Source organism: Alexandromys fortis, unplaced genomic scaffold (genome assembly GCF_014885135.2).
Source record: "Alexandromys fortis isolate MF-2015 unplaced genomic scaffold, M_Fortis_MF-2015_v1.1 scaffold_27, whole genome shotgun sequence".
Lineage (NCBI taxonomy): Eukaryota > Metazoa > Chordata > Mammalia > Rodentia > Cricetidae > Alexandromys > Alexandromys fortis.
Genome location: NW_026067952.1, coordinates 4,238,935 through 4,265,417, shown reverse-complemented (window position 1 = coordinate 4,265,417; position 26,483 = coordinate 4,238,935). Strand labels below are relative to the sequence as shown.

General features: G+C 49.3%; 1 protein-coding gene and 2 long non-coding RNA genes across 6 annotated transcripts in view; 2 read left to right on the top strand and 1 right to left on the bottom strand.

The window, feature by feature from the left end:
* Hnf4a (hepatocyte nuclear factor 4 alpha) overlaps positions 1-26,483 on the top strand; it is a 61,774-nt gene that overhangs the window by 8,664 nt on the left and 26,627 nt on the right. The window lies entirely within an intron of this gene.
* On the bottom strand, positions 8,059-22,877 carry LOC126506945 (uncharacterized). Of its 4 annotated transcripts, none has more exons than XR_007593378.1 (4): positions 22,686-22,877; positions 22,373-22,604; positions 13,509-13,640; positions 8,059-10,983 (listed from the first exon to the last, which is right to left on the bottom strand). It is a non-coding gene; the product is annotated as an uncharacterized lncRNA (long non-coding RNA). The 4 variants fall into 4 exon arrangements; XR_007593380.1 differs by having other exon boundaries at positions 13,509-13,606; XR_007593379.1 differs by having other exon boundaries at positions 13,509-13,603.
* LOC126506948 (uncharacterized) lies at positions 13,647-25,654 on the top strand. The gene is made up of 3 exons (XR_007593383.1): positions 13,647-21,866; positions 23,618-23,694; positions 25,531-25,654. It is a non-coding gene; the product is annotated as an uncharacterized lncRNA (long non-coding RNA).

The window sequence follows — 26,483 nt, the reverse complement described above, 5'->3', positions numbered from 1 at the left end:
TCACATCCCCAGACTGTATTGTCCCTGGAAGGGGCTATCTGTGTACCCCACATACAATGGTGTATCTCAACCATTGGCGGTATTCCCATAGCTGTAGAGGGTGTGCCTTTCACATGCAAGGAAGAGTGGGCCTACTGTGTACTAAGCATCTCTTTAGCTGTTACAAGAAGTGTAAGTGGAGCAAACAGAAGTGAAGGAGGGAGAGGGGACAGGTTTCAAGAGGCGACTGTCTGGAAGGGCATGTGTGCCTGTACTTGTGACCACAGCAATACTGGTCTAGTGGTATGTAATCCCAATACATGAATGTAACCCCAACACTCCGGAGGATCAGAGTTGAGTTCAAAGCCAGCCTCTGAGACATAGTGAGTTCAAGGCCAGCCTAGAATATTTGAGACTCTGTTTGAAAACACAAAATAAAGACCAATGAGGTCACTTTATATGCATTATTCCTAATTCTCAAAGTGACCCTATGAGGCAAGCAGTGTTATGGCTCATTTTACAGATGAGGAAATGGAGGCACAGATTCTTCAGGTCACTCAGCCAAAGTGACCAAAGGCACTTAGGGGTGACATGGTGCCAGCCCAGGCAGGTGGACCCGGGGCCTGTGCTTTTACTATGCATAGCATATACACAGTGTTGGGGACTGCGGACCACCAGACCCTGAATTTCCTGTAAACAACTTGTTTCCCTCTGCTCTGAGCAGCCTGCAGCTGCCCTGAGCCTGAGACCCTGATGGCAGGGGAGTGGTTTCTGATGAGTCTGCAGCTGAAAGATCCCGAGAGCTGGGGCATGTTCAAAGCCCTAAATAAGCTACCCCTGAGCACAAGAAAGGGGGCATTCTTGTGTCAAGGATGACCCGTGTCCCCTTGTCTCTGTCTGTGTGCGTACGTGTTTAACTATCCAGCCCCTTTCCTGGCTTGCGTGTCCCATAGTTCAGGCTCCACACTACAGGTGTAGTACGGTAATATACATAGTAGCTCAGATGGTGGTATAGTACAGTATACACAGTATGTATATACAACATATACAGTATGTACAGTATATATAGTGTGCATAGTATATACAGTATGCACAACATATACAGTATATGCAGTGTATGCACAGATATGCAGTATGCACAACATATACAGTATATTCAATATACACCATAAATAAGCATACACAGTATATCAGTGTGCACAACATATACAGTATATGCAGTATACACAGATTATACAGTATATGCAGTATGCACAGGTATGCAGGTATGCACAGCACATACAGTATATGCAGTATGCACAACATATACAGTATATGCAGTATGCACAACATATGCAGCATGCACAGCACATACAGTATATGCAGCATGCACAGCACATACAGTATATGCAGCATGCACAGATATGCAGTATGCACAGTATATGCAGCATGCACAGCACATACAGTATATGCAGCATGCACAGATATGCAGTATGCACAGTATATGCAGCATGCACAGCACATACAGTATATGCAGCATGCACAGTATATGCAGCATGCACAGTACATACAGTATATGCAGCATGCACAGCACATACAGTATATGCAGCATGCACAGATATGCAGTATGCACAGCACATACAGTATATGCAGCATGCACAGCAATACAGTATATGCAGCATGCACAGATATGCAGTATGCACAACATATACAGTATATATAGCACAATATGCTCTGAATCAAGGCTGGTGATCAAAAGGTTTAAAGCCACAGGACAGAATGTTCAAGGGTTCATGACCACACTTCCAAGCAGCACGACTTTCATCGTGTCCCACAGGGAACAAGGCTGGCCATATCAGGACATAGACAAACACTTCCAAACCTTTCTGAATTTGTTTTACATTGAATTAGGAAAATGTATAATGGCGTATTGAGGTGTTACTAGAAAAGCTCTAAAACAAACAAACAAAAAAAGGGCCATATTCTTTTTTTTAAAAAAGTTAATGTGTACTTTCAAAGAAAAAAAAAAGCAAGTAAGTGTTTTCATGTAAAGAAAGTACAGCCAGCCGGGCAGTGGTGGCGCACACCTTTAATCCCAGCACTTGGGAGGCAGAGGCAGGCAGACGTCTGTAAGTTCGTGGCCAACCTGGTCTACAGGGCGAGTCCTAGGACAGCCGCCAGGGCTACACAGAGAAACCCTGCTCGACAAACCAAAGAGAAAGTATGGCCAATAGGAATGAAGAGCTGTGGGGAGGACACTGGAAGCGGGAGGCTGCATCCCTGTCCCATCCATTCATTTCTAGCTGCTTCCCTATCTCACGCCTCCTGCAGAACTCCCTACTGTCCAAAGCACTTTGTAAAACTCGGCTCCTTCGCTTCTCCTCGCCGCCCAGTGAGGGAGGTGCTGCAATGATGTTATTTCTCAGGCAAGACAGCAAGGTTCAGAGAGGTTAAATAACCCACCCCAAATCACACAGCCCCTGAATGATGGAACTTGAACCCCACCCAATATGTATGAAAGAGAATGGATCTATCTGGTTTAACAAACAAGCCCGGAGAACATTCCTCCTTTGCACAGTTTTCCAGAGGACACCCCGCCCCTGTCCCATTTCTTAGTTCTTGGAAAATGCCTCTATTTTTTTTTTTAACCCATCACCTCTTTTTTTTTTTAAGCACCCTTTATCACTCCTGGTTCAGAGAATGGGGTGAACAATGCCGGTTCTGCTCCCCATTCTGGTAACCCTGCTGACAGAGGGAATGCTGGGGTTCCCCAGCTTCTTCTGTGACCTGCAGAAGTGTTCTGTGTGGAGAGTATCAGTTTTATATGTGTTGCTGGAGGGAGCACACAGAAGGCCTTGGCGGCCGTTGACAACAGCTATGGATAATAACAGCCCCAGCCATGAGCTCCTTCAGTTGAAGACAATGAGATTGCAGCCGCGCGTGGCAGCACATCTGTAATCCCAACTCCTGGGATGGTGAGGCAGGAAGATGATGAATGTGTGGTTAGCCTGGGTGACAGGGAAACCCCGATTCAAAGCAACGACAAAAACTCCACAAGGGAGGAGAGGTGGAGTCCCTTGCTCTGACGGCACCTGCAGTGCGGTGAAGATGAGGGACAAACAGCTCATATGAGAGCCAATCCAAATTACGAGAAGAAATCAGCTCTGGAAAGCTGAGGAAGGAGGTCCTTTGGCAGAGGAAGCAGCACACACGAAGAGCCTGAGGAAGGGATGAGTCTAGCGCTCAGGGCTAAGGTTGGGAAGGGTGAGGGTTGAGTGTTGATAAGAAGGCCAGTGTAGCAGGAAAGAGGTTAGCACCAGGGGCAAAGAAAGCAGACCCTCAGACAAGCTCAGATCTTGCGTGGTCTTTACGGCCACAGCGAAGAGCCAGGATTTATTATCCACGGAACACCAAGCTCCAGAGCAGTGGTTATTAACCTGTGGGTCTTGACCCCTTTTGGGTGGACGAACCCTTCCACAGGGGTCGCCTGAGACTATCTGAAAACACAGGTATTTATGTTATGATTTATAATGATATCAAAATCACAGTTTATAAGGCAGCACCAAAACAATGTTTCTGGTTGGTGGGTCACCACAACATAGCGACGGCACTGGGGTGGTTGAGACCCACTGCCCTGGAGTACCCAGCAGGAACCTGTTGGCACAGTGATGCCCTAAGCCTCTCTAATGCTGCCCTAACCCCCCACAGCCTTCTGACATCTGTTCCAACTCCCTTCCTCCTTTTCTTCACTCTTTAAATTTTTTCTTCTTAATTTATTTAGGAACAGCATCTCCAGTAGCCCAGGCTAGCCTTCAGTTTGCTATGATGGCTGCAGCTGGTTTTGAACTCTGATCCCCCAACTTCCTTCCACTTTCCAAGCATGGGATTCTAGACTCACACAACCAAGTCTAGCTCTTCTTATTTACCTCCAAGACAGCCTCGTAGAGCCCAGGGAGGCCTTGAAATTCACATCCTCCACTCTCAGCTAGAATTCCAGGCCTGCCCTGCCCTTCCGGCCTTGTGTTTGTGTCCAGATGTCGGTGAAATTTGCAACAGCGTGGACAGCACTCAGTAGGTGCTCCACAGATATTTTCAGACTGTGCAAACAGATGAGGACAGTATCGTCCGCGTATGGAGCAAATGGCTAGGTTTGTGGTGTGGGAAGGAAGCCACAGCCCCTGCCTGGGCCCTGCCCTAGGTAAACATACCTCCCTCTTCCCAGACGGCCGCTGTTTGACAAATGTCTGTTGTTGGATAGGCCAAGGCTGGCCACAGCACTGCCAAGGCCCCAGGATTCTCCAAGACAGGCAGCAGAGGCAGCCACACTTCAGGGAGGACCTGGGAGGACCCGGGAGGACCCCTCCTCCCCCAGAGTTCTTTGAACAGGCCTGAGAAAGGCCAGGAAGATAGAGAGACTCTGGGAGCAGACAGAGGGAGACAGAGCCCAAGGAACTGGGACTACGGGGTTTAGCTGCGGGCACAGGAGGAACCAGGAAACAGTCCTGGGCCTGGACCTCGGCGTCTGCCTTTGTCTGAGGTTCAGTTTTCTCATCTGTACAGTGAAGGGCCGTGTTTGGATTTGTCTATTTGACACAGAGTCTCACTCTGTAGCCCAGGCTGGTTTGGTGGCCTCTAACTCATGGCAATCCTCCTGTCTGAGCCTCCGAACTTCTGGGATATGGGTGTTCATGTAAGACAGGGTCTCGTGTAACCCAGGCTGCTTCTGAACATACTATGTAGACAAGAACGACCTTGTACTTTGTCCTTCTGTGCCTCTACCTCCCTAGAGCTTGGATCACAGGTTGGGGTTCAGTACACCTGACCTCAGCTTCCATTTTTTTTTTCTAAGAAGGTGGAAGGTCGGGCTGGGCAGATGGCTCAGTGGTTAAGACCACTTCTTGCTTTTCCAGAGGACCTGAGTTCAGTTCCCAGAATCCATGTTGGATGCCTCACTGTCGTCTTCAGTTCCAACTCTAGGGGGATCTGATGCCTCTGGTCTTCACCGACACACACACACACACTTAAAAATAAAAAAAATTAACGTTAACTAAGGGATAAGGAATAACATTAATGCTGTTTCCTCCCGCTCTCCCTCCCTTCCTCTCTCCTTCCCTTTCTTCCCTTCCTTCTTCCTATTAAGATTGCACTCCCAGATAGTTAGGGCATGCTAGCCTGGGGCCAGGTCACAAGTCAGTGTCAGAACCCAGTCTAGAATGATGAGCATTGAGGTCACCTCTCATCTGGCCTTTACCATGAGATGTCACAGGAATGACTCTGTTGTCAGGCATGTGAAAAATGTCCCATTGTAGAAGCACAGATTTCAGGATCAGAGAACTCAGAGCCCTTCACACAGAGCCAGGTGTTGGGCAAGCAGTGTGTAGAACCCCAAGTGAGTTTGTTCCCCTCCCACTGAGCTCCTATCAAGCCAGTACAGCTCTCTCTCCCCCTGGCTTTTCCTAGAAGTGCCTTCTCTTAGATGTATTTCCACACACCTGCAACCTGGTTTCTAGATACATCACTTTAGTTTTCTTGTTTGTTTCATTTCTTTGATGGTTTGTTTTTGTTTGAGACAGGGTCCCAAATAACCCAGGGTGGCCTTGAACTCACTGAGTAGCCAAGGATAACCTTTAACCTCTGGTCCCTCTGCCTCCACCTTCCATTGTTAGCACCTGTGCTAAATACAGGTGTATGCTACTGTTAGCAAAGGTCATGGTCTGGGCCTGCTCTTGCCAGGCTCTTGGTCTTTTATCCAAAGAACTGAAAATCAAGGACCACACAGACGTGCAGAAGCAGCAAGATAACTTCATCAGAAGCAAAGCAATACTGCAGGTTATCCAGGGAGACATTATCATGATTGACAGGGGGCTACACAAGTGAGAACACTCAAGAGCCCTGATTGTTGTCCCAGGCTTCCTTTATGGGGTTTAAGAGAGGGAGGAGTGACTTACTAGGTGGTACACTTGGGTGGTTCTCTATTAATTAGACTATATAATCATTCTCTGCTTTGCATGTCCCTTCCCATAATGCACCTGTTTCTAGTCATCTGCCCACCCAATTATGCAGAGACATGAGATGGTAGAGGATTCTCCGTAAGATATTACCAGAGGACAGTGTTTTGCCTTTCTGTCATGCACCCAAAGCCACTTTAGATCAGATCAGCCCTTCTGTCCTTCACACTCAGGTGTGCTGGAAACACACTTGTACAGACCTGTCTAAATCTGAATGTCACCAGGGGTGGGGAAACATATACAGAGTGAAGAGTACATGTAGCCCTATACGGGGGTGTTCAAAGGCTGCAAGATACATTGCTTACAGAAGAGCACATGCACATAGTGGGTACAGGTGAAGGAACCAGACCACCAAGTGTGTTATTGCAGGACAGGGTATGCACAACTCCAAACTTGGGGGGCCCAAGTCAAGCTATTTCCTTTGCTCGCCTGCCTAACCACCATCCCTGGGGGATGGAATGCTGAGAATGGAGCCCATGGCCTAGGCAAACGCTCCACCAACTGAGCTACACTCCCAGCCCAATTTTCTAGACATTCTAAACAGTAGGGCTTTAAAAATTAAGTTAAGAATGATTTCACACTCCTTTAACGCCAGCTGTTGGGAGACTGCGACAGGAGAACCAGGAATTCAAGGCCATCCTTGGGTGTAGAATGAGTCTGAGGCTAGCCTGGGCTATGTGCGACCCTGTCTCAATCAAGAAGACTATATTACTGAATTGTATGTTGCTGATACTCAGGAACACAGTAGGTGAACCATCCCCTAGGTCCCTAAGTCTCTCTCTTTTCTTAAGTAGAAAACATCTCAAATATATAAAAATACCTAGAAGGGTTTTTGTTTTTGTTTTTGTTTTGTGAACAAGGACAGATCCACCTTTCACTATTACCAGATCCTTCCATGTGGTCATATGTGCTTTGAGTTTAGTTGTCCTTGTTTTATTATTTTATTGACTTATTATTAGTAGTGGTATGGTGTGTGTGTGTGTGTGTGTGTGTGTGTGTGTGTGTGTGTGTGTAGGCATGCATGTGCCACAATGCGTACATGGATGTCTTGAAGTAACTGCTGGGTTATCTCACTGGGCATTAATTATCTATTAATGTCGGTTATAATCTAGTCCCATGGATCTGAGACTCTATCCTGACCTTTGTGGGCATCGCATGATGGATAGACATATATGTAGACAAAACATACATACGGAATAGTAAGCTTCCAGGGACTAGAGAGATGACTCAGCAGTTGAGAGCACTTGCTGCACTTCAGAGAATCGGGGCTCAGTTCTTAGGGCCTCTTCTGACCTCCCTGAACACCAAGCACACATGAGGTATACACACATGTGTACACAAAACACATAAAATAAAAACGTAAAAGCCTAAGTAAAGCACATTGATTGATTGATTGATTGATTTTTGTGTGCATAGAGAGAGACACATGCATGCCAAGGTGCATGGGCAGCTCAGTGGACACTTTGTGGGTATTGGTCCTCTCCTTCTCCCATATGGGTACCGGGGACTGAACTCAGGCGGTCAGGCCTGGCAGCAAGCACTTTTACCCCCGAGCTATCTTGCCACTTGCTGCTATCACTGATGTTTTGTTTTGTCTGTCTGTCTGTGTGAGACAAGTCTCCCTAGACAACCCAGGTGGGCTCGAACTTGCATTGCCTCCCAAGTGCTGGGATGTGAGCTACCGGGTCCATCTTGAGAGCTGATGTTCCTGTGGCCCACAGCTCTGAAGTGAGAAGTGTGTGGTGTGGGCACTTCCTGGGAACTTTCGTGGTGTCTAATCTTCATGATGTTATCAAATGCTAACTAACTCTCAGAGGCCCTTCCTCCAAAATATCATTAGCATAGGTATTTGGCGATTAGATTTCCGATATCTGGACGCCTGGGGACCCTTTCACGCCCTCTGCTGATGTCATTATACTTTTGTCATGTGGATGAACACTTGGTCCAACCTTAGATGTAGAACAGGTTATCCGTTATTGACGGGTTTTCAGGGCCATAATTTTTTTCTTTCATTTTCAATTATATGCAGAGCTGTCTGTCTTAGTTAGGTTTCTACTACTGTAAGAGAACACTGTGAGCAAAGCGACTGGGGAGGAAAGGGTTTATTTCATCTTATAATTCACAGATCACACCCCATCACCGAGGGAAGTCAGGGCAGGAACCAAAGGCAGGAACCTGGAGGCAGGAACCAAAGCAGAGGCCATGGAGGAGTGCTGCTTACTGGCTTACTCCTCATGGCTTGCTCAGACTGCTTCTTCTTATACCATTCAGGCAACTGCTCAGGGTTGGTACCACTCACAGTGAGCTGGACTTGCCCACATCAATCCTTAATCAAAGCACTACCCATAAATTTTTCTACAAGCCAATCTCACAGAGGCATTTTCTCAGTTAAGACTCCTTCTTCCCAGACATGTCTAGGTTTGTGCCCAGTGGACGAAAAACAACCAGCACACTATCCTAGGCTGGGTAACCATGTTTAAAACATTCTCGATGAGGGTGAATGAGATTGGACATGGAAGTACTTGTTTGCTGGTGGCAGGAGGACCTGGAGTGCATTCATTAATGAGTCAGGGTTCTCCAGCAGAGCAGAGCTGATAGGAGAAAATAAATGTGTAATTGATTAGATCAGTTGACACTGAAATAATACCGCCCGAGAGGCTGAGGCTCTGGGAGGTGCCTTGTCCTAGAAGTGGGGTGTGTCAGCAGTTGGGGTGCTTCCACAGTGGCTGTCTCACACTAAAGAGGTGCAGGATCCAGAAGTTGCTCAGTTCCTGAGGCTGGGAGCCTCAGCAGTCCCAGTTGAGTGCCAACCGCTGGAGGGTTCCTTCATCACGTGGATGTGCGGAAATGCTGATCCTAAGGTCTGTGGAGGGCTCAGCTTCAACAACAGGGAAAGTTAACTCGGCAAGAGGAAGGCTAAGAGAGCCAGGGGCCAAGTTAGCAAAGGCTCTTTCTTCTGCCATGCCCTTTTTTTCTAGGATGCTACCAGAAAGTGCCACCTACATATGGGATGGATCTTCCCACATCCCTTAAGGCTATAATACAATTCCTCAAGTGAGCAACTTTGAAACCTAATCACACAAAACTCAAAGTCATCCTCATCTATATAGGCAGTTTGATGATAGCCTGGGCTACAGGTGACCATTTAAAATAAAAATCAATCAATAACATACGAGTCTGAAGCCAGGTGGTAGTGGTGCACACCTCTAATCCCAGCACTTGGGAGACAGAGGCAGATGGATCTCTGAGTTTGAGGCCAGCCTGGTCTACAAAGTGAGTTCCTGAGTTCCAGGACAGCCTGGGATGTTACACAGAGAAATCCTGTTTCAAAAAACAAAAACAAACAAAATACACACACACACACACACACACACTCGTCTAGTTCAGCTAACATACATGAAGCCCTAGACTTGATCCCCCATACCATATAAGAATCCACTTATGCTGGGCAGTGTGGCACATTCAGCACTCAGGAAGCAGAGACAGGCAGATCTCTGTGAGTTCAAGGCCTGCCTGGTCTACAAGAGCTAGTTCCAGGATAGGCTTCAAACCTACAGAGAAACCCTGTCTCAAAAAAAAAAAATCTACTTGTAGGTGTAGGAGCTGGAGAGATGGATCACTGATTAAGAGTGCTGATGACCCTTCCAGAGGACCCAAGTTCAATTCCCAGCACCCACATGGCAGTCAACTACTGTCTGTAACTCCGAGACCCGACACCTCACACAAACACCAATGCACACAAAATAAATAATAATAACAGTAGAACCCACTTGTAAAGTCAGGAGATGGAAGCAGGGAAATGGGGAGCCCGAGGTTATCCTTGCCTACTCAGAGAGCTAGAGACCCCGTCTCGAAAGACAAACAAGAGGAAGAGTTCGGAGGTCTCACTTCCCTGTAAGGACATGTTTGAAGTCAAACTGGTTGATGGAGGACAGAGAGGCATTTTCTTCAGGATAGTGTACCCTGGTGAGGTGCTCACACTTCTGTAAACGGCCCTCATGACCTCTGGGGATCTCACACACACACACACACACACACACACACGGTATGAAAGCGGAAAGGGGGGCTAGTTAAGAAGACAGGAAGGGTGAGTAGGAAGAGGAGTGGGGGCAGGAAGTGTGTCGGAGGGGGAGTGATTACGACCAAACTCTAAGAGATGTTTGAATAACGCCACACTGCTTCCCACAGAGGCTACACTAGTTTATATTCTCAACAGTAGAGCACAGGGATTTCCATGTCTCTAACACCTCACAAGCCAGGTAGGCCGGAACTCACTATGTAGACTAAGCTGGCCTCAAACTCATAGAGATCCCTGGCCTCTGCCTCCTGATTGCTGGGATTAAAGGTGTGCGCCACCTATGCCTGGCTTGGGTCGGGTTTTGAGGCAGAGTATGGGTATGTAATCCAGGCTGGTAGTAACTTGAGATCCTCCTGCCTCTGCCTATGAGTTCTGGGATTGTAGGCTTGCACCAGTACACCTGACTTTCTTACTGTTGGTGGGAGTTTTTGGTTCATTTTTGTTTTTATTTTATTGTTTTTGGAGAAAGGATTTCTCTATAACTTTGGGGCCTGTCCTGGAACTCACTCTGTAGACCAGGCTGGCCTCAAACTCACAGAGCTCCACCTGTCTCTGCCTCCTGAGTGCTGGGATTAAAGGCTTATGTCACTATCGCGCGGCTACTTTTGGTGGCTTTTGTTTTGCTTTTCTCCAGTGCCCAGTGATGCTAGTCTTTCCATGGTTGCACTGGTCACTGGATCATTTCTCTGAAGTGTCTGTTCAAGTCCTCGGGTGAAGGTGTCTGTTTTCTGATGTCGGGCTGTTGTATTCTTACCAGCGGCTCAATGATTTATGGTGGGTTGCCTTTCCACTCTGTTGATAGTGTCCTTTTGATGTGGGTTCTTTGAGAGCAATGGAACTTTTCTTGGCTCTTAGTAAGCTTAACCCAGGGATCTAGAGTACTGGATGATCACAGTCATCAAAGCCGTCCTGAGCCAGTGGCTTCTGGGCTCATTGTCTCTGAAGAATAAGAAATGCAGACCAGGAGAGAGTAGAACGAACACACATCTATTAAGAAAAGTGGAAAGGACTCCCAGAGGGAAGAAGACCCCCCCCCCCCGTCGCCTCACTCTGTGGTCTTCCATGGGTCCTATGGTGGGAACTAAAGGCAGACTGAGGTCAGCTTTATTGGGACCGGTCACTTTCAGTATATCATGGCCTGAAACTGTGAGGAGTCCCCATATCCTACACAGCTCTCTGAACCCCACTAGGGAACTTCCCGTGCTCCAGAATGACCTTGAACCCCTGATCTTTCTGCTTCCACCTTTTGAGCGCTGGCACCACCCTGTCCAGCTTATCAACACCCTGTCCTGTTCTTTTACACGAGGGGACCCCACGTGTCTGCACTGTTTGGGTTCAGTCGTATTTCATTTGAGATATTTGACCACTGGAGAGGCAGCTCTGACCAGCTTCCAGGATCCACAATCCATCTTCCCTGACATCATGGTTCCTGGACTTGCATCTGAGAACCTCCCACCCTAGTGACAAGAAGCTAACATCTGGGTCCATCAGCATTGTCCCTGGTAGGACAGTCATACTGGCCCAAGTTTTTCTCCCGTCTGTTGATTCTGGTTTGCTCCCTGGGGTCGTAGGAACCAGAGAATTCTTATTTCCCAGGAAAGTCTTTGTTTTTTGCAGTGCCAGAATGAGACCCAGGAATTTTCACGTGCTGGGTAAGCAGTCTAGGGATCCATTTTGAACCCAAGCATAGCTGCACGCTGGGCACCTGCATGCCAGGTGTGTGAGGCTTATCACAGTCACCCCACAAAGCTCTCTATAAAGAGGCGCTATTGTTGAGTCCTATCTTGTAGGTGAAGCAAATAAGATCTGAAGAGCTTGTAACTTGCCCAGGATCAGACAGTTCAAAGGCCACAGCCACAGCCCTTAGCAGAACTGCCTCTCTCTGCCGCTCCCTAGCGTCCGGCCCACTCCTCTCCACACCTTCAGTCGTTCCCCAAAAGGCACACTATCCTGTCATAAGTGTCCCTCTGAAAATCCCGTGTCCATTTTTGGTCATTTCAGAGCAGTGTGCAGAGGGCATTGGCTCTTCCAACCTGAGCGCCGCATTCTCATGAGTGACACAGGACACTGTAGAGCTGGAGTCGCTGTCTCCAAATAAAACCAAGGGCTCTGTTACATCTGTCACCTGCCACTGAGTGAGCCATTCCCATCCACAGCATCCCTGGGATTTATTTTTAACCAACGAAGAGGAATTTCCCCCCATCCTCTATGGTGTTTACACTCGGGAGGCAGAGGCAGGCGGATCTCTGTGAGTTCGAGACCAGCCTGGTCTACAGAGCTAGTTCCAGGACAGGCTCCAAAACCACAGAGAAACCCTGTCTCGAAAAAAAAAAAAAAAAACAAAAAAACAAAAAAAAAAACATCAAAGACATTTGGGTCATTGTGTTTTGTTTCTTTAAGACAGAGCGTGTAGCCGGTGCTGGCCTCCCGCTGCAGCTCAGGCTGACTTTGAACTCCCGATTCTCTTGCCGCAGCCACCCTGGTGCTGGAGTCACCGAAGTGTGCCACTGGGGCCAGATGGAGCTCGGATCTTAAGCCTTCTTTGTTTCGCAGCTGACATCTTTGCGGCACTCGCAGTGTGCCAGGCACGGCTCCAGCCCTTTGCCCACATCAGTGCCAATGACCCCACGGTAGCCCAGGAGGCTGCAGGTTGCCAGAGATATTCACAAGCGAGGAAACAGACCCGAGGGTCCAGTGCAGTGGTAGAGTGCATACATTCAAGGCCAGGAAGTCAAGGGTCAGAATCTGTTTAACCAGCCCTGACATGGCTCTGGTGCCACACTTTCTAACCATCTCCACTGGGTGGTAGGGGACCCTTGCTTTTTTAACAGAGAGGGGACAGACCAGGGACACCGAGGCAAACTATTTCAAATCAGGAGTTAACAAAATGGTTTATTTCGTTATGATTGCTTCCCATTGCTTTCTAATTAGGGGATGATATTTCACTTGATGGAAATAAGATTTCTTTTGAAAATAAATCTAGGGCTGGAGATGTAGCCCAATCAGTGGGGTGTTTGCCGAGCAAGTGTGAGCACCCCATCTCCAGCGATGCATAAAAACTGGCTTAGAGTCACATTCCTGCAGTTCCAGCACTAGGAAAGTGGAACCAGCTCATTCTCAGCTACCTAGCAAGTTGAGGCCAGCTTGGGCTCCGTGAGACCCTGCCTCAAAAAGTTTAAAAAAAAAAAAGTTATACCATAAAACTCAGTAAAAAGACGTGATCTCGTGCAAGAAAATGTGTGTGTAGGTAGCATTTGAAATGGCTTTCAGATGACAGAAGCAATTCTGGTCTTGGGGAAATCTGTGATACCTTTAGGAAGTTTGTCCCAACTGATCAGGAACGGCTAGTCTGTGACCAAAAGGCCCATGCCTGGCTCCGCTTAGCTGGTTTCTAGCTCTCTTACAGTGCATTTCCCTCCAAGGTCAGAAGGGGGCGCTCCTGACCACGATTACTCAATACCCACCCTGTTGAAGCCGACTAGTCTCAAAGCTTCGGACTGGGGCCGGCACTACTTGTTTCTTCTGCTCACATCTCGCTGGCAAGTGTCACAGTCACGTCCTACTTCAGAGAACAGAAATATGAAGCTACCTCCTGCCTGGAAAGAGCGTAGACCAATGTGAACAGACCAGGGTAGACTAGTCCAGCCCCCTTCAATTAGCCTGTCCTTACTCACTGATGCCCTGCACCTGGCCTTTGAGCCCCTGTTCCTAGGGACCAGAGAAGGTGAGCTTGGCAACCCTTCTATAAACAGATACTTCGTGCCTATTGGTGAGGGTGCTGTCCCTTCACAAACTGGCCAGTCTTTATCTAGTTTCTGGAGCGAGCTGGGCTGCGGCTAGGCTCCGGCACTGTTCTGTTTTGAAAGGACAGAAGAGCAGGCAGCTGGAAAGGGGAGGGAGGCAAGGGGAGACCCACAGCTGAAAGCCTCTCATGGGGCGCAAGGCTTCAGTCCTTGGGAGACCCTGGAGGAGTATTTGAAGGGATTGAATTCAGGTCATCCAGCCAAGAGGCAAGCACCTTTACCCGAGGAGCTCATTGTAAGCATCCTCATCAATTCCTCCTCAGAGGCCTCCTCAGAGAACTCTGTCAAACAAATCTCTATTAGCTGCTTTTTCTTGGTCTCATTCGGAGCTGTTGAAGGTTTGGGGTGTACTATGAGGGAAGCAGTCAGAGGGCATCTCCACAGCAGGGGCTGGAGAAGGGGGAATAGATTGTCAACAAGTAACTGAACGCACGGGCCGTGTCAAGTTGACATGCTAGGAAGGCATAATAGAGAATAAAGGTTGAGGAAGGCGCAGAACTCATACAAAGCGTGGGAAAGGGACGAGTCCAGGGCTGAAGATCCACTCCCTCTCCAGGGCATGAAAGGAGATGCGCAAAGGCCCCGAGACACAAAGGAAAACAGACGGAGGAGTGACAGGAGGTTGGAGACATGGGACACGGTAGTAAAGCCCTTGGGATGGGAGCTCTGTGAGCTGCATGAATGGCACTGTGGAAGCTTAAAGAGTAGGTCGGGGGTAAGGTATGTTTGCGCATGCGCACCCTCAGGTTCGTGTAAAGAGTAGGTGGCACAGGAGCCAGAGTGGGCAAGGAAGAGCTGTATAAAGACTTCTGCTGGTTTCCAGAAAACAAGGCGATTGTGCCAAAGCTGGCTGTATTGGAGCGAAAAAAAAAAAAAAAAAAAAAAAACGAAAATTCTAGCTACCGTGGAGGTGGTGTGGACTGGGGTTTTTGATGACGACTCTGGAAGGACAGGACGGTGGGGGGTTAGGTACGACAGCTTGTTGTGAGGATGAGGATGCTAAGAACCTAGGGATGGAGCAGGCCATCCTGTTGCACAAAGCTTCCAGCGTGTTTAATATGATCCTCGTTAATAACTAGATGTGATTTTCACTCATATCTTCTGCTAACTTAATTTTAGAGTACACAGGTGTGGTGTATATGTATGTTTGTGTGAGTTTATTTGTACCGTGTGTGCAGGAGCAATGGAGGCCAAAAGGGTATCGGAGACCGTGGAAACGGAGGTACAGAAGGCTCTGAGCTGCCACATCGGTGCAAGGGTCCTCTCCAAAGACAGGAAGCACTCCTAAAAGCATTGCGCCATCTCTCCAGCCTCCATGTTAACTTTTGTGATGGGGGAGTGGCATTTAATGTTATGAATGCCATTATAAGTGAGGATGAATGCAAATGAAGGCCTGGGGACTTCCTCAAAGGAAGCACCAGGGGTAGGAAACCGAACGTGGGAAGTTGGAAATGCAGAACAAAAGGCCTTGGGGGTCAGGGTTTTTTTGTTTGTTTGTTTTTACCTTGCATTCTGATTGGTACAGAGTGGCTTGGATTGCACTGAGGCCTCTGAGGAATTTATGTGACATTTCCCATATTGGCCATTAGGAGGAGCTCTGGACGGCTAAATAGCGGTGCCGGGCACAGATTTGCAGACCTGGTTCCAGCTACCCAGTGCCCTGCTGCAATGGGGGAGAGGGATAGGCCAGAAGAGGGTGTCGGGACGCTGAGCTCTGTTAGGTGGCCACGCTTCTCTGCGCAGCTCCTTTGGCCCCTTTCCTCTGGCTCTCAGCCTCGCCAAGAACATTGGCTGACCCGGGAGTGGGGGTGGGAGGGTGGGACCGTGGGTTTGCGGAGGATTGCGAAAGCCGAGATCCAAGGTGCAGAACTGCAGGCTGGCGAGTGACTCAGCAGCCAGCAGCCAGCCCCCTGCCTATCTGTCCTTCCTGAGCAGTGGTTCTCAACCTTCCTAACGCTGCGACCCTTTAATACACTTCCTCGGGTTGTAGTGACCCCACACACACACACACACCATAAAACTATTTTCGTTGTTACTTAATTGTAAATTTTTGCTACTGTTATGAATTGTAATGTAAAATATCTGTCTTAGGCGGGTCTTTCAACTCCCAGAGGAGTCACGGCCCAAAGATTGAGAACCACTGCTCCTGGATCACGGCTTTAAGTTTTCCTAACTCCTCACTGGGATGTAAGATGTCTCCTCACAGGAGAGGGCTGCTAGCTCAGCTCCCCTCTCCAAGGCAAGGGTCACCTGACCACCAGGTGCTGTCCTGGCTCTCAGCTTCCTTGTTCTTGGCCATGGCTCACTATTTAAAATTCACTTCCTTTTTTAGCTACTTCCTTTACTACCTGTTCCCACCCCACCTTCCCACCAAGATACAAGTAGGCCAGGCGGAGCATGGAGTGGCTGGACACAGCCCTGGGTTCTCAGCTCCATTTGGACTTGAGATAAGCCACATCCTTCCTTAAACTTTAAACATATTTTTATGTTTATTTGTGGTGTATGTGAGAGTGAGCAGGTGGCCACAGGCCTCTGTTCCTGTGGAGGTCAGAGACAGCCTGTGATGTGGGATGTCCTTATAGTTTCTGTGTGATTATTCGGATCTGGGCAGCAGGGAAACCAAAGAACAATCTCCACTTACAAACCTGCAAGGATGTCTTCTTCCAGAGACAAGCCGGGAGTCCATACCTTTACCTGCTGAGCCATCTCCCGGGCCCCACCCCATATATATATATACTATGAGTATGTCTAATGTATTGTTTGGGATATACTTATGCTACAAAGTATATGTTGTTTTAATGAAGTTACAATTTCACTGGGTGTTTTTATTTTTACCGCTAACTGCAATCCTCTAAGGGAAGGCCCTTGCCCACCGTCTTCCTTGCTCAATCTCCAGCCTCCACAATAACGGTGCTGATAAAGCTGAATGCTTGGATAGGTGGATTCCTTCAATCCTTCCCTCGTTTCCTCGGCCAACCCATTTATTTTAAGCACCACTGGGTCCCTGAAAAACAGTGATGAGCAGGCAGTACAAAGGAGGAGGGAGTCGCCATCTGATTAGACTGTGGTAAATACTGTGCAAAACTCTGGGGTTGTGAAGGGACAGAGGAGGAGTCCCTAAGCCCACCCAGGTCATCAGGCCTTTTATGGAGAAAGATGACCAAGACAAGTGGGACCCCCAGCCCTGTCAGAGAGTAGGGCAAAGGCCTGGGGCTCTGCAGGTGGCTGAGGAGGGAGTGTCATCCAGCCACTGGGTGTCACTACCTACCAGCGGACTCCCGGGTGATGCCAGGGTGGCTTTACTGTACTCAGCTTACATATGGGGAAACTGAGGACAGGAAGGGATAGACTGGGAAGGGAAAGTGGAGCTTCGAGCTCACGTCTAAGAGACTCAGAAGGGAGCCTGCGCTCTTCTAGAAAAAGCTACTGTGCTGAGGACCAGAGCCCCAAAAGGAGGACAAGGATCCTGGCGCTCAGAGGGGTAAAGGACTCTTTCTACAAATGTGTTGGCTCCCAGTGTAGCAGGAGACGTGAAGAGACAGCAGGAGGTCTTAGTGGGTCCCCAAAGGCAGCTTCTGTGCTTCTCATTTCTATGTAGGTTGGGACTTGAGGTTACTCCCATGGGTTCTGGAAAGGTCTTTGGTCTCCATGGTGACCACTTCCCACCATCCCCGAAATCTCATTGTGACCAGTATTAAGGGATTAACTAGTCCGCAGCCCTCCCAGGGTCTTGGGTGCCAGAGAGGCAGCAGGAAGTGGTTCAAGGATGAGGAGGTTGCCCACCGTTTGTGACCCCATAGGACCAGGAAGAGGATGTCGGACGGGGGCCAGGGCTTTCCCCAGGACCCACCAGGTATGCTCCTGAGTTCACACCTGTCTAGAAGGAAGCTCAGGGTGGTGGGAGAGAGACGAGGAACTCGGGGAGAAGTCCAGAATTCAGGGTATGTGGGAAACTTTAGCCCCAGCTCAGGAAGGCCGAAAGCCCTAATAGGAGATGGACATTTGATCAAAATAGGGTTCAGAGCCCCTCAACAAGAGACTCTTAGGGGATACTCCAAGGCTAATCAACCATGTAATCTTCATTTTTTCAGTTGGGGAAACCGAGACAGAAAGAGAGGAAAGTGAGTTTCTCAAAGTCAGTAAAGTAAAACAGGTGAATAATTCAGAGGAGACCTCAAAGTAGCCTAAACAGAACACTGGTCAAAAAAGAAACTAACAAAGCCCCTGTCACATTGCTCCCTCTGTGCCCAGAAGCCTGAAGCAGCCTGTCTCACAGCCCCGCTTTCTTCCCTTCTTATTGCTTTCCTTTGCTGACTTCCCCAGTCATAAAACCACTCAATTGAAGGCTGGCAGAGAGTTCTAGACAGGCTCCACAGTGCTAGGGGACTTGACCACAAAGCCCTGACCATGCCACCGAAGGGACGGCTAGTCTCCGGGTCCCGATTTTGATGGCTTGTTCACCCTTTAGCCTCTCTGGGGATGTCCTGGCAATCCAGCAACCAGGAAGGAAATGTCAGGCCCAGGGACTCCCCAGGAACTTAGTTGGTGGTGTGCTTGTCTACTGGGAATGAAGCTCTGGGTTCCATCCCCAGCACTGTGTAAACCAGGCGGGATGGTGCACACCCGTAATCCCAGGTACAGGCAGGAGGATGGGAAGTTCAAGGTCATTCTCCACTAGATACCAAGTTTAAGGCCAGACTAAGCTACCTGTATGAAACTGTGAGAAAATAAAAACCAGAGATTCGGCGCCCCAGGAGACTAAGTGTCCTCGGCTGAGCTTCTCCTTGGCCAAGGCTTGCCCTAATGGTGTCAGGTGACCTACAGACCACCACAGAAAGCGAGAAGAGCCCAGTGCGGAGCAGTGCAGGAGGCTGAGTGACAGCGCGGGGTCTGTGCAAGCTCCAGGAAGACAAGGAAAAGTAAGAAACGGCCAGGATGGTGCAGAACCCAGGAGGTGACGAACAGAGCCCAGGGAAGCAAGGCTTCTCAGCAGGGGCCTACTTATATCTGGATTTAGAGCCATAGCAATGTAGCAAGGACTAAAGACTAAAAACTTTAACAAATGGGGTAAAATAGTAAATAATAATAACAACAACAACATGCACCTCCATGACAACGGGTGTGCAGCCAAGATTGCGGTGCACGTCCTAGGAATTAGCTCCTGTCATTTCATCCTTGACCTGGAAGCCAATATGGTGTTGCCAATAATAACAGCAAAAGCCATTGGTACCTGGAATCGGAGCTGTCTGCAAACTGGAGACAGAGCCAGGTGTGGTGTAAACACCACCCATGAGTCAGCGGTTCTGACTTTGTGAGCAGTTATCCCCTGACCCACCTCACAGGTAGAGAAACTGAGCCTCACCATAGGTTTGAGTCATACATCGTCAAACCTGGACCCACATTAAAGCATTTCAAGCTCCCAGTGGCCCCACAGAAGTTCTGAATTATGGCCGCCCACCAGACTTCTCTGGGGATTTCCAACACCTAGCACTGTGCATGTGACGCCAGATTTTTGTTTTGGGATAAGAGTGTGGCTACATAGCTCAGGCTAGCGCCTTCCACTCACCAGGATGTAGCTCAGGTTGGCCCGGAATTTCGGAGCCTCTTGCTGCGATTACAGGTATGTGCTGCCTTGCCTACCTGACTATCCAACCCCAAGATTTGTCTGTCGGTTTGTGATAGGACTTGGGAATCTTTGTTTCATCTTTCTTTTATTCTCCATGCAGTGCTGGGGATGGAACCCAGGGCCTGTCACAGGCTAGACCAGCATGCCACCCCTGAGCACAATCCCTTCAAAACCAGGGTGGGAAACCCTTCTATAGTCTCAGGTGAGCCCCGCAGTGGTGGCACATGCCTTTAAACCCAGCACTTGGGAGGCAGGCAGATCTCTGAGTTCGAGGCCAGCCGGGTCTACAGAGCGAGTTCCAGGACAGCCAGGGCTACACAGAGAAACCCTGTCTCGAAACCAGAACAATCTCAGGTGGTTCCATTTCATTATCTGGACTGAAATTCTGCTAGGTTTCCCAAAGTGAGAAACCAGGGCCAAGGAGAGCAATGGCCTTTTCCCTGAACCACGTACGACTAAAAACAAAGCCGGGACCAGGCAGTCAATGACTTTCATGGAACTTATGTTCAAAGAAGTGGAAACCCCTCCTGCTAAGTCAGGCCCTGGGGCTTTGGAACTAGGGCTTGGTTTCCACCCCTTACCCCATCCCCCACCTCAGCCCTCTTGCCTAGAACATTTGTGCAATGAACAGCCCGTACACAGTGATCCTGGCCTGTCTCAAAATTCCCAAATACTTACTTTACCCTGATAACCTGAGACAAATCCCCGGGACTCCCTCCGGACCAAAGTCAGGGGGATTAAGGGTGACTTCTGAATGGCAGAATCATTTCTCATGCCCCCCAAAACCACGACTTGGGCTATCAGAGGCTCCCCATCACCCCTTAGGCCCTACAAAGGTTAAGGTCACCTCACAGAACACAAACAGGACAGTGACACCCTCAGCCCACATGTCATAAGCCACCTGGCAGTAGGCAAACAGCCCACAGGAAACACCACCCACGGGACCCAATCCTGGCCTCTTTCCTGATCGTTGCTGACCATCCACTTCTCAGACCTCCTAAACCTACCCCATCCGCATCTCCCACAGTGCACTGCTTTCTGCTCACAGCTGCTTCCCCGTCCTTATCCTGCCCGCCTTCCCTGGGTACTTACTATATCCAGGAAAGTCTTCTAAGGATGGGGTGGTTTGGGGACCAGGAATACAGGTTCTGGAGTGAGTATGAATTTGAGTCCTACATTTTATTTCCTATCAACTGTGTGAGCTTGGGCGCATGACTCAACGTCTCTGGGCCAGCTGCTTTACAAACCGCTGATAAAAAAAAAAAACACCCCAGCCCCAGATCAGTGCGAGGATTCATGAACGAAGCCCCCTGATACAAATGTCTGCACATTGGCTCTGTGTGTCTTTGACACTATTTCATCCTCATGGGAGAAAATTAAAATGTAGGCATTTTCTCAATTCAGAAGGGAAGAAACAGAAGCTAAAGGGTCTAGACAGTCAGGGAAGTGTTCTGGGTTCCGTGTCTTTTCTCTAGGGATCTGATGCTTCCAGAGATGAGATACAGTCAAAGCTAGGAGCTGCCTCTACTTCACACACCTGCTGCAGGGACTACTCACAGGCCTGCAGGACACAGATGACATCCCCTGACTTAGCCGCTGGTAGCTCTCAGAGATCAGTCAGCAGAGGGGAAGCCCCTTGCCCTTGAAGTCCTTCAACACAACACTCAGGCCCTAGGAGACCCAGGCTATCAAAAACAGCCTGTTCTTAGAAAGATGCACCCCCTTTCTTTCTCTGTTTCCCTATCTGCTGGGTCTGGGCCAGGGTTTTCTTGGCTTGAAAATGAACTGTTACCATCTCTTCTGATGCCTGGTGGTGGTGGCACAGCCTTTAATCCCAGCCCTTGGGAGGCACAGGCAGATGGATCTCTGTGAGTTCAAGGCCAGTCCGGTCTACGGAGTGTGTTCCAGGACAGCCAGGGCTACACAGAGAAAACCTGTCTCAAAAAACCAAAACAAACCAAAGGATCTCATCTAAGAAGGCACCATCTGGTCCCCTCTGGGCTCCTGGGAACCCCAGGATCCAACTTGAAAGCCTCCTTTGCGTCCCACCGAAGATTCCCTGGCTGGGACATTAGAACCAAAATCTGCTGCTTCACATCCCCCTTCGGATGCTTCCCGCTGCCTTTATCTCCCTGCGGTAACAGAGCAAATATGCTCAGGCCCCAGAGCCGGGGCACATGCACGCTGTTGACTCTTGAGCAAAGCCACCCCTCCGGAGGGCGCAGCGGAGGCTGTTGGAGGTGTGTGGAGAGGCCAGTGGCCTCTTGCATAACCTAGGAGGCCTCCTGCCCACCCCGGGCCTTTTCAGGGTTAGGGATGAGGCAAACCGCAAACTCATGCCCAGTTAATTTTTTAAAGCAAGACCAACAGACTCAGCAATGATTAGCAGACGGGTAAGTTCATCTTAATCACACTGAGGACAGAAAGTGAGGAAGAGGCCACTGGAGGCCCGGGGATGGGGCCCAGTTATCAGTTAACCACATAAGTGTAGTTTCCTTCTAAAACCACGGCCTTCAGCTCCCTCATCGTCCTCTTTGATATATTGTGGTCCCTGAGTGAGCCGGGGGCCATCAGTCATTGTGTAGAAGCAACATGCAGTCATCCACAGTCTGAGTTGGGAAGGCAATGGAGTCCCCTTTATTAAGACAGAATTCATTAGTCACCTCTAATTAGCCTAAAGCAAGTCCCTTCTCCCCTCTGGGCCTGTGGAGGGGCCCCAAGTCTTTAGCCCAACTTCCAACCTGCGGCAAGGTCTTCAGGGTCTCCATCTGACCTCTGGGTGGCTTACAAGATGGTTTTTCCAGTCTGAAGTTCCAGGAAGTCTCAGTGAGACTGAGCCATGGTGGACAGAGCTCAGGAGCTCAAAAAGGAGCAGAAAGGCCCCCAAGAGGACACCTACCTGGTTTCAGTTGTTGACACCAACAAGAATCAGATTCCAGCTTCAGACAGAGGTGGTTCTCTCAGATAGGAACAGAGATTCCTTGGTAGTGAGCTGGGGGCTTCAGGATGGCCTAGTAGGTCCCAGCTGCCTAGGGCTCCTTCCCTTGGGTCTCGCCAAAGGAAAAGGCAAAGCCAGGCCAGTCTCAGGCCAGGTGGCTGCCTGGACTGGAGTTTGGTCAGCAGTTGGGGACCTATATTGTGAGATAGTTAGGACTTTGTCCACAAACTGGAATTTGAAATTTCAAAGGGGCGAAGCTGAAGGCCCTACCTACCCCAGAATAGAGATGGCTCTTGGCTTCTTGCCCCCACGACTTTTGTTCTTTGTCTTGATAAGTGCTAGCTTCCCCTGCCCTGCACCCCGGGTGGCAGGTGGGGGAGGAAGGAGAGGAGATAGAGGTGAGGTGAGCTCAGGAGAGGAGAAGCCAAGGCGCCAGGTGGCCCCAGGTGGCTGGGTGTCTGTAGTGTGCCTCTAGACCTGCATGTGGTCAGAGACAGAGCCCTGGCTACTCAGGTTCAAGACAACGCCCCTTCTGTACTGCGATAGGGAAACCAGCTGGAGCCAGACCCAATCTCCAGGACACTGTAGCTATTCCAGGGCCCCCAGGAGTTGGGGGGCAACACAGACGGGGAGGCCCTTGAGCCCCAGAGTCAGCCTTGATCCAAATGTCAGACTCCTCTGCTGTACGGGTCATGGTCCTTGGGCAAATGTATTTTTATCTTATTGAGTCTCATTTGATCTTATACCGTGAGGACATTCTGGGCCTCAGGAAATGTGAGAAGACTTGGGTTCTTATCTTGAGGCCGGACACATGCGTCCACGACATTTGTTGTCACCACAGTTTGCTCTAGGGGCTAAGGATGCTACTCAGTCAGGAGAGGGCTTAGCTAGCACGAGTGAAGAAGGGCTTCGGTCTGAAGCACTGTATGAACCAGCCACGGTAGCACACGCCTGCCACCCCAGCCCTCAGAAGAAAGAAGCAGGGGGATGGGAAATTAAAGCCATGCCGGGCTACCCAGACAGAGCGAGGGAGAAGGATATGATCCGTTATGGCAGGCCCTTAACCTCCACTCACATCAGAGATGTGATCTCCCAGCTCAGCTCCTGGCCAGCAGCCACCTCTCTGGACCATCCTCTTTCCTGCTCACCCGGCTACAAGGTGAAGAGGTTGGCCCTCCAGGCAAGCTTTGAATTCATCTCTTCCAGAGGCTGCCACTCCTTGAGCTGAGGCCTGGCCGCTCAACAAGAAAGGACAGAGGTGACGAACAAGTCCCACACTGAAGGTATCCAGGCTGAAAAACCTAGGAGTTCCCCAGAGTAGGGGTTCTGAGTCCCAGTGGAGTCAGGAGTCCCCAACCATTGATGACAATCACTACTGTTGTACATTGTATTCCTGGGCATCCATGAGGGAGGTTCCAGAATCCTCCTCAGATATCCAAATCCACACGCACTTGATAACAACACCTGATATCAATGACTGTTGTATTTGCATACAACCAGTACACAGCCCACCGGATTTTTAGCCATCTTCAGGCTGTGTGTGCCACCTTGGGAGTGCTACATAACTAGCTTTTAGTTGTTAAGTTAAATTACTTAAGGAGTAATGACAAGAAAAAAAATATCTGTACAATGGTCAGGCAAGTGGTGCTTGCCTGTGTTCCAACCCCCAGGAGGCAGAGGCAGGGGGATGGCTTGCACCGAGGAGCTCAAGGCCAGGTTGGGTAACACAGTAGACTCCATATCAAATAAATAAATATCTCCTGTTTGTACATGTTGACATAGGTATACGGAAATAGTAATAGCAATGGTAATAATAATTTTGGTATTATGTGTCTTCATGTTTGTGGTTTATTCAGTCACGTGCACATGTATGTGTGGGATGTATATGCATATGTGGTGTGTGTGTGTGTGTGTGTGTGTGTACGTGTGGAACTGACATCAGGTGTTTACTTCTGTCACTTCCCACTTTGTTTCTTGACAAGGTCTCTCATTGAGCCTGGAGCTCACTGATTGGTTAGGCTGGCTGGACAGTAAGCCTTGGGAGCCTCCTGTGTCTGCCTCCTATTACTGAGATCAGAAACACGCAACACCATGCCCGGTTCCCCATGTGGGTGCCGGGGATCTGAACTCAGGTCCTCGTGCTTGTACAACAGGCACATTACCCACTGAGCCATCTCCCCAGAAACCTTTGATTATTTTTAAATAAAAGATATTTAATTTGTGGGAAGAGAGAGATAGGTGAGGTAGGGGTAGAGGCAGAGATAGAGAGGCACAGTGGGGGTGGGCACGATCTCGTCAAGGTCAGACGACTTTGCTTTAGGAGATGGTCCTCTCCTTCTGTGGGCTCCAGGAATCGAACTCAGGCCAACAATTTCATGAGGCAAGCACCTCGTAAACCACCTCTCCAGTCCTTTTGTTACTGCTGTTGATGAGACAAAGCCTCACATATTCCAGGCCGGTCTTAACGCCTCATCTTCTTCGCCTCTACCTTCCAAGTGCTGGGATAGCACACGTGTCCATGATGCCCGGCTCTGACACCCTTTTGCCCCTAGGATTTCCCATCCAAAGTGTCAGTCCCTGAACCTGTGCATCAGGACTGACTTACACCCTGGTCACTTCTTGCCCACAGTGGCCCACCTGTGGCACGGATCCACTTCATTTTCCTGACGGAAGCACAGTCTGAGGCGAGGGTTTTGATCCACGTGGGTTAGACTCCATGACCTATAGAAACAAAGAGCAGGGACAGCCGGGTGACTGACAGATCTCACTTAATCATCCCCAGACAACAGCAACAACAAACTTCACAGGTTAGGCCCGTTTTACAGAGACACTAGATTCAAAATAGCTCATCCCTGACTCCAGGAGGGTATGGGTATGATCGCAGAGCTGGCCTACCTGGTGAAGGAAGGTGGCCGGGAGGGAATTACCCAGAATAAGCTGAAGGTAGAAGGAATTCTGAATGAGACAGTTGTGCAGTTTATGATTGCTGGGTGGGTAGGTTGCTGTGGGTGAGTAGTGACAGGGTGGGACATGGGTGTGGACTGTGTGACACGCCATGTGTGCCATGGTTTGTATACCTAGCAGCTCTTCTCATGCGAGCTCCCTTGTCCTTTCGATAGATCTCCGTCTCTACACGATGTGTCCCGGCCAACCCTAGTTGATCATAGACTGTGTTTAATGGACTCTACATTGTCATCTATAAAAAGACCCATTGTTGGTTTGTTAACCCAATAAAATTCTGACTTGCTAACGATCACATTCCACTTGTAGAAAACGGGAATTGTGTCTCTTCCGGGCGACGAGTCACATGTAGGACAGACATGTTAAATGCCGTGGAATAGCTGTGGGTGGCCCTGTCACAGGTCTTCCCTTCCCTCCCAGGCCAGCCCTGCTCCCAAGATCTCTGCGACCAGATGTTGCCAAGTGGAACTGGAAAGGACCTGAAAGTGTCCGAAGTCAGCATCAGACCTTTTTAGGATCTCAAGGTGTGGGCTGCAGGTTCCGATCTTTCCTCCCCCTTCAACCAAGAAGTGGAGGACAAGACAAGGACCTCCCCCGACTGTAACGAAAGGGAGAGTTGCCCAGAGAAGAGCGGTGAACTAAAAGGCTCCCTGAATAGTGACAGAAAATGTTTCTATTTGTTTCCGATCCTGTGAACATGTACTTGACAGGAACAGGGCGTACCAGGGATCAAATGCAGATCAGCAAGCATGCAAGGCAAGTGTTCTCCCTGCTGAGCTGTCTTACGGGCTGATAGGTATAGCTTCTAAACGTAGGGCACTTCCCCCTCCCCTCCATCCTAATCTCTCTTCCTCACAACTGCCTCCCACACTCTCTTCCACCATCTTGTCTCTAGGGACAAGATGAAAGGGGCATAATGAAGCCAAGCGGTACAGAAAGAAGGCTTCCAGCGGCTGCGCCAATGTGGTGCCAAGGCGCGTGTCCTAGCCCGCTCTCTAACTCACACACCCATTGCCTCGCTCACTTACTCATTGGTCTACCCTTTTGCACACTCATGGATCTCGCTCATTCAATCAACTCAGACATTAATTACCTCGTCTCCTAGTCACTC